Source organism: Haemorhous mexicanus, chromosome 4 (genome assembly GCF_027477595.1).
Source record: "Haemorhous mexicanus isolate bHaeMex1 chromosome 4, bHaeMex1.pri, whole genome shotgun sequence".
Lineage (NCBI taxonomy): Eukaryota > Metazoa > Chordata > Aves > Passeriformes > Fringillidae > Haemorhous > Haemorhous mexicanus.
The window spans coordinates 439,444-446,138 of record NC_082344.1 but is presented as its reverse complement, the minus strand read 5'-3'; positions in this window follow the sequence as shown (position 1 = coordinate 446,138).

The following is a 6,695-nucleotide window of genomic DNA, read 5'->3' as shown; positions in this document are numbered from 1 at the left end:
GACTTTATTTTCTTCAAAGCACCTGGACGTTAATCGATGCGGGGGAGTGGGTGGTGGCGACGGGGTGGCAGTGGGGTTCCCGGCCGCACCGGGCCGCAGGGAAGGGCAGGAAAGCCCGAGCTGTTCTCTGCGCCCTCCTTCCCTGCTCGGCTGCCTCCCTCCCTTCGGCCCCTCCGATATCTGCCCGTTCTTCCTCTGCGTCTTTGCTTTTGTCCGGCATTTTATTCAGCCTTTATCTCTCCCCTTCATCCTGTCTTTCCTATCCTTTCCTCTCCCCTTCGTCTTTTCGGTTGTCTTTAATTTCTTTCATTTTGCCTTCCTTTTCTTTTTGTCCGTCTTTCCTTTTCTTTCTGTCTTTCTGTGTTTTGCTATTTTCCCACCTCACCTCTTCCAGGAGCCCGTATTGCCCCCCACCCTTGACACGGCTATGGGTGGTCCCGGGCTTGCAGGGTGGGCACAACCACGGAGGTTGTCCGGAGGTTTTCTGGGGTGACAGGACCTAGGGAAGCCTCAGCTCGCAGTGTCGTGGGGTAGGGCTGAGTCCCCTCTGTCCGGGTGTATTACCGGGTGGTGGCATCGCAGCCAGGGACACCCGGCAGGACCAGGGCGAGGGGGACACTCCCGGGCACGGGTGCACAGCCGGCAGCGGGTGCATTCAGTGCCAGCCCCACGTGCTTTGGGGCCACGGGAGGGCACCGGGGGACGCACAGCCCGGGGATGTGGGGGAAACCCGTTTCCACACACAGGCTGCCATCACCCCGGCACCGACACTGTGCCAGGTCACCGGTAGGGAAAATATCCCAAAGCCGGAGCTGTGCAAGGCCGGAGCCCACAGTGTCACATCAGTGGGGTCCAGGTGCCACCGGCGTCGGCTGCCGTGGGGTTTGGGGTTTGGTCTGGTACCCAGACCTGCTGCAAAGCCTTTACAGGTCCTGGGGAGGAGCCTGGGGCTGCACGTAGGACAGCCTAGGAAAGTCCCCGCCGCGGACAACCCAGCTTCCCGCTGATGTTGCTCGCTCTCTCAGCGCGCTGACCCCGGCACCCCGGTACCAATAACCCCCAAGCCACGCCAGGATCCGAAGCGGCCCCCTGCTCTCATTCCCTGCCTTTGGAATACGCACATCTTCACCTGCTGCCGTTAATTGAGGGGGCGAGACACTGAGTACCCCGTGGATTTTCCTGAAAAAGCGATGCCACCCCTGCGCGTCCCGCTTTTGAGGGTTCCCCGGGATGCTGCCACGGGGCTCCGGAGGATGCGGGCGGGCTGCGGGGATGCCGGGGGCGGCAGCGGCGGGTGGGCACCGCCACCTAGCGGGGCCGCCGCGGGGCTAGCGGGCGTGCTCGGGGCCCGGCGGGCTCCTTCCCCGGGGATGGTGCTCCAGACTCCTCCACTCCGCAGTTTCGCTTCTCCGGCAGCCCCGGGCCGGCTTTGGGGCTGGCTCCCTCCCGCAGCCGGGGAGGTTCGTAGTGGCGGTGTTAGTTATGCTCTCCCTGGCTCCCTGCGCTTGTCCTGGTGCTGCTGGAGGGATGGTGCTTCCCCTGCACGAAGGTGCACTCGGGAACCCAGCGCACACCTGCAGGTTTCGCAGTCTCCTCCATCTATCCCAAATATTGTATGGCTTTTCACAGCCGTGCGGTGTGCTGTGTCCCTGCCCTGCCCTGAACTGTCAGCCTCCTGCAGCACTGTGCTTTCTCTGTGCTCCTTGAGAGTCTCTCAGAAGGCACTGTGGACTTATGTGGCTCAGAAGCCCCAGGATTTCTCCCACTGGGGCTGGATCAGGGGTTGCAGTCAGCCCCCTAAAAGCACTGTTAGACAGGGCACGTGTGGTGCAGTGGGTGTCTGCATTGTTACTGCCACACAAAGCTCAGGCTGTTTCTGTCTATAAGCACAAAAATCTACAGACTAGGAAATTTAATCCAAGACTTTGTTTTGCTGAAATCGGATATCGAACTCCAAAGTGATAAATCAAACTCCAGCTAATGCTTCCTGCACGAGCAGAATGTGCTGTAATAAGGGCAGGTGGTGCCCACGATCCTGAGGAGTTGGGTGTTGTATGGAGAGTGTTCACAGAAACTTCCCTTGGGCCTTTTGGGATCAGGGCTTGGCCACAGCACGTCCCTCATTCCCCAGAGCCATGCTGGCTCTCCTCAGGCCAGCATGGGTACCAGTGCCACATACTGCTCCTTTGTCATCATTTCTGCTGCTTGGGAAATAGGAAGAGAAATATTTTTTTCATTTTTTCTTTTTTCCTTCTTTTATTTTTTTTCCTTTAGATGTTTTTCCCCGTCCGTGGTTGATGCTGTGCTGCGCCTCTGCACAGCACAGAAGCTGGCTGGGCTGTGGCACCAGCTGGCTTTCCCCCATGCAGGGTCCTCACCCGACACCACAGCCCAGAAAATTCCCTTCTGGGGCATCGCCTGGGCATTTCTCTGGGACAGAGCTGCCCCTGTAAGCCTCTGCCAGAGCCCACAAACACATCTGCCTCTGAAACCCACCCACAAGGGGCATCCTCGATGTGCTGCTGAGGAACAGCAAGAAGGAGCTGGGATTAAGGATGAGCAGCCTTCAGATTTGGGGAGCCCCTTCCCTGTGCCCTGCAGCACTTGGACTGCTCCATCTTCCCTGTAGCTGGGCCACACTGCAAATCACCACTGTGATGATAACTCAACAAATCCCGATATCAGTGCTGTTCCTGGGGAGCAGAAGGCAGCTGTGCACCCACAGAGGTTTCTGTTTGAGGGTGTCCACGGGCAGCAGACCCACGGCCTGTGCACATTTGGGCTGGAGCTGGGGGTAGCTGCCTGCCTCGGGGCCCAATTCCCTCCTGCCCAAGCCAGCAGGAGCTGTGCCTGTGCAGGTTTGGGGATGGACTGGCACCGGGCAGCTGGATACAGGCACCTGAACTGCTCCCTAGCGTGGGCACGGGCTGTACAGGATGCCACGTGGACGCTGTCCCTTAGGTCCGGAGAGAGGTGTACAGGTGAGGCTTTCACAACCTCTGAGCACCCTCCCAGCCAGCCTGAGGAGGCCGTCCCCAGATGTGTGTGCTGGGCTTTGTGCTGTCCCCAGATGTGTGTGAAGGTGCCGAGCAGCGTGCCGGACAGACGGACATCTGCTGCCACGGCTGCGAGCAGGCCGAGCTCCTCTGTGTACAGTGCCTATATCTCCAGGTAACCTCTAGCTGGTTACATCTGGAAAAGCAGCTCATAGGATTTCTCTGCAATACCCAGCTCTTGAAAACGCATTGTTCAGCTGTGGATGTCTAGGAAGGGCTGAAGTAGTTCCCTTGTTGGAAAATCCCATGAGCTGTACAGTACTTCTTCCCTGCTTTCCCTCCTGCTAAGGACTGATTTGGGGAAAGACATGGCCCAGCACAGAGTGTGTTGATGGTGTGCTTAGAACAAGTTCAAAGAAAAACCAAAGTGCAGGGGGATGTTTCTGTGAGATACGTTGCTGTCCTGCAGAATGCTGGAATGCCTGGAGTGCTCTGAGCTTTATTTAAAGAGATAGTGCTTTTCACTTGTTAGAATTTGCCCTTTTTCCTTATCCAGGAGGCTTGTGAGGTGGCTTCTGAGTGATCCCAGTGACATTCGTGCCCATGGGGCATGTTAACCACTTGCACCTGTGCTTTGCCCATCACCTGAAGGTAATAATCATCCTAATTAGGTAAGAGGACGACAATTATCTTAATTAAATTCACCTGTTTTCATGCCCGCCTGGTAACGGTTTGGACAATCATCCTGATTAAATTCACCTGTTTTCATGCCCTCCTGGTAACGGTTTGGACAATCATCCTGATTAAATTAACCTGTTTTAATGCCCCTCCTGTGGGTGGGGCGTTTGGTTCTGCCGAGCTCCTGGAGTGGCTGCGGTTCTCAGTGGCAGTTTCAGGAGTGGGGATGCTTCCAGAAGGCCGTGCAGGGCTGCCAGGGGACCAGCTATCTCTGTTTGATTGTGGTGACTCTCCCTCAGGTACATCCTCATTGCGTGGGTTTTCTTTCCAGGCTCTGCTGGCTGGTCTCTGTCTTGCCGTGCCTTGCCTGGCATGTTTTTAAGTGGCAATTAAGCAGCACCAGGCTGACATTGGGAGGGGGGAGCGCTCCTGTGGTGCAGCTCGCAGGCCTGGTGCTCTGCAGCAGATCAAACAGGCTCAGAAGAGCCCTTCTCATCTTCTTTTGGGGAATTTTACACTTGAAACACAGCTTAGCCTCTCCGTTCGCTGAGTTTTCTCTGTAACGGAGCCCTGAATAATTTAAATAACACAACATCAGCATTAGGCTTCCGAAGCTGCTGGTGTGTGTGAGTGAGGGTTGCGACTGCCAAAGGCAATTACACACAATTGCTCCAGGAAGTTCACTATTGCGTCTGTTTATTTATTTAGGCTTAAACCTCGTGTTCGGTTTGTTTTTGTGTTCGTGTTCTTTGGGGCTTTTATTGAGCTGTGCTGCAGGAACGCCTGGAGTATCTGAAAGGGATCTGTTAGGCAGGGGGACAAGTAGGAAGCACCCAGAAGCACCCAGCTTATGCCCACAGCACTGCGGGTGAGCTCTGGGAGTGTCACAGTGAGGAGGAAAACACCTTGTATGCCATGGGGGCTTGTGTCAGTCACTTCCCCGCAGTAAGGATGGTTGGGTAGCCCTCTGATGAGGGCGAGGGAGTCCCCTGAGGAGGGGGATGCTGTTCTGCAGTCATCACATTCCACAACAAAACAAAAAGAGGAATGTGGGCAACAAGTGAACACCCAAGGCCCCTGCTGCCTCACTGGGCCCTGCAGAAAGGGTCAGGAACGTTCACTGCAGTGGGGTTCCTTCCAAAAGCAGGTCTTGGGGAACAGCCTGGGCAAGCCCACCTGGCTGGTGTGACTTTTAGTGGCCCCCCCCACCTCCACCTTGGAAGTTGGAGTTGTCTGGGAATTCTTCACTGGAGGGAGGAATAACAGCAGTGTGAGTGAGCAGAGGATGCCTGGCAGCCAGGGTGGTACCACGAGTGCTGTTGGAAACTGTGAGGGTGCACAATAGGGTGGAAGCTGGGAAGGCTGGGCTTGCTGGTGAGCCTCTGGGCACAGAAGCTTTTTCCAAGGTGGATATCCCTGGCCTGGGCATGCAGGTGCCTCCTTTCTTCTCCTGGGCTGCTGCTGTGCCTGCTCACCCCCTCGATGCTAACTGTGAACATTTTTGCTTTCACTTTTAACTCCCAGGGGCAGAAGTGGTTTCTGGTCTGCCGCCCCAGATGGAGAACATGGATTTTTTCTGCCATGATCCTGTACCGGCTGCAGCCTTTACACCAAGAGGAAATCCTCCTGGAGCAAGGTGGCCTTCTCTCCTCTGCTGGGCTACTACAGGAAGTCTCGCACGAACACCCATGGAGAGGTGAGGAAGTCCTGCAGCTCCTCGTCCTCCTCGTGGATCCGGATTGGGAATAGGCATGTGTGTGTAATTCAAGAGGAGGTGGGTGAGTGGAAGTCATGGCTTTTGCCAGGCTAACCACTACAGCTGGGAGAAGTAAACAAGGTTTGAGTGCCCTGACCTTCCTGCAGGTATGTGCATCTATATATAGGGCAGTCTATGTATACATGTCTATATATAAAGCGGGTGCATATAGCTCTGAGGATATAGATATCTGCTGAGAAATGGTTTGAAATGGCAGCAATGCTGTGAGATCATCTGCTCGCACCAGCCTGTGCCAGGTGTCACCCAGGCTGCGCAGGGCTCCTCAAGCGCGTGTCCCTCTGTGTGCCCCCGACCTTCAGCTTCCTCGGGAGGCGGCGGTCACCCTCCGGCGTGCCATGGGCTCTGCCTCCTTCCTGCCGAACCCGATCCCTGCCTGGACGAGCCCTCCAGCCAGCAGCACCCCTGGGCAGGCCGGGGGGCAGCTCCTGGCTGCGCTTTAGGGGACAGCCCCGGCTGGCAGGAGCGCTGAGGGCACACAGGGGCGCAGCGGGGGCTGCGGGCTGGGCAAGGCGTGTTCGACCCCTGTTGGCTTTGGTCGAGGTGAGGTTTCCCCAGGGGCTTTGAGGACATGGAGCAGTCCTAGGAGCTGAGGAAGGCATAATCCGTGCGGAGCTGTGCCAGGGGGATGATGGGCTGCTGCTGCGGGATCTCCTCCTGCGCGGCGATGCTGTGCGGTCCTTTGGTTTGTGTTTGGGGACACCGGGCACGTGTGCTGTCATCCTGACGGTGGCAGGAGGCTGGGGGCCGTGTACCCCCTGCTTGGGACCCGAGGAGGATGTTGTGGATCGATAAGGGCCACCACCACTTCCCCGCAGGCCGTGAGATGCTGTTGGGGGGTCGTGATGGGGACCCCCGTTATCCCCGAGGGCCGAGCGAGGCCCCGTGAGGGAGGGAGAGCGGCTTTGCGGTTCGGGGGCTGCCCCGAGCCCCCTGCCCGCGGCTGGGCTGGGCGTGCAGCTGCCGTGTCAGCCCCCGAACCCCGGGCGGGGGGCTGCAACCCGAGCCTGTCCCCAGGGTCCTGCAGCCCCGCGGCCTCGTCCCGGCGAGGAGGACAAGTTAATTCCCAGATAGATGCACCCCGAGCCCCGCATCTGCCGCGGGCACGGGCGGGGGGGGATGGAGATGGGGGGGGGCGTGGGGCCGGGCACAGGTGCGGGGCCACCGCCCGGTTATAAATAGCGGGGAGGGGCGGCCCGGCTCCCCCCGTGCTCGGTCCCCCCCTCCAGGGCTCGGAGCGGAGCGGG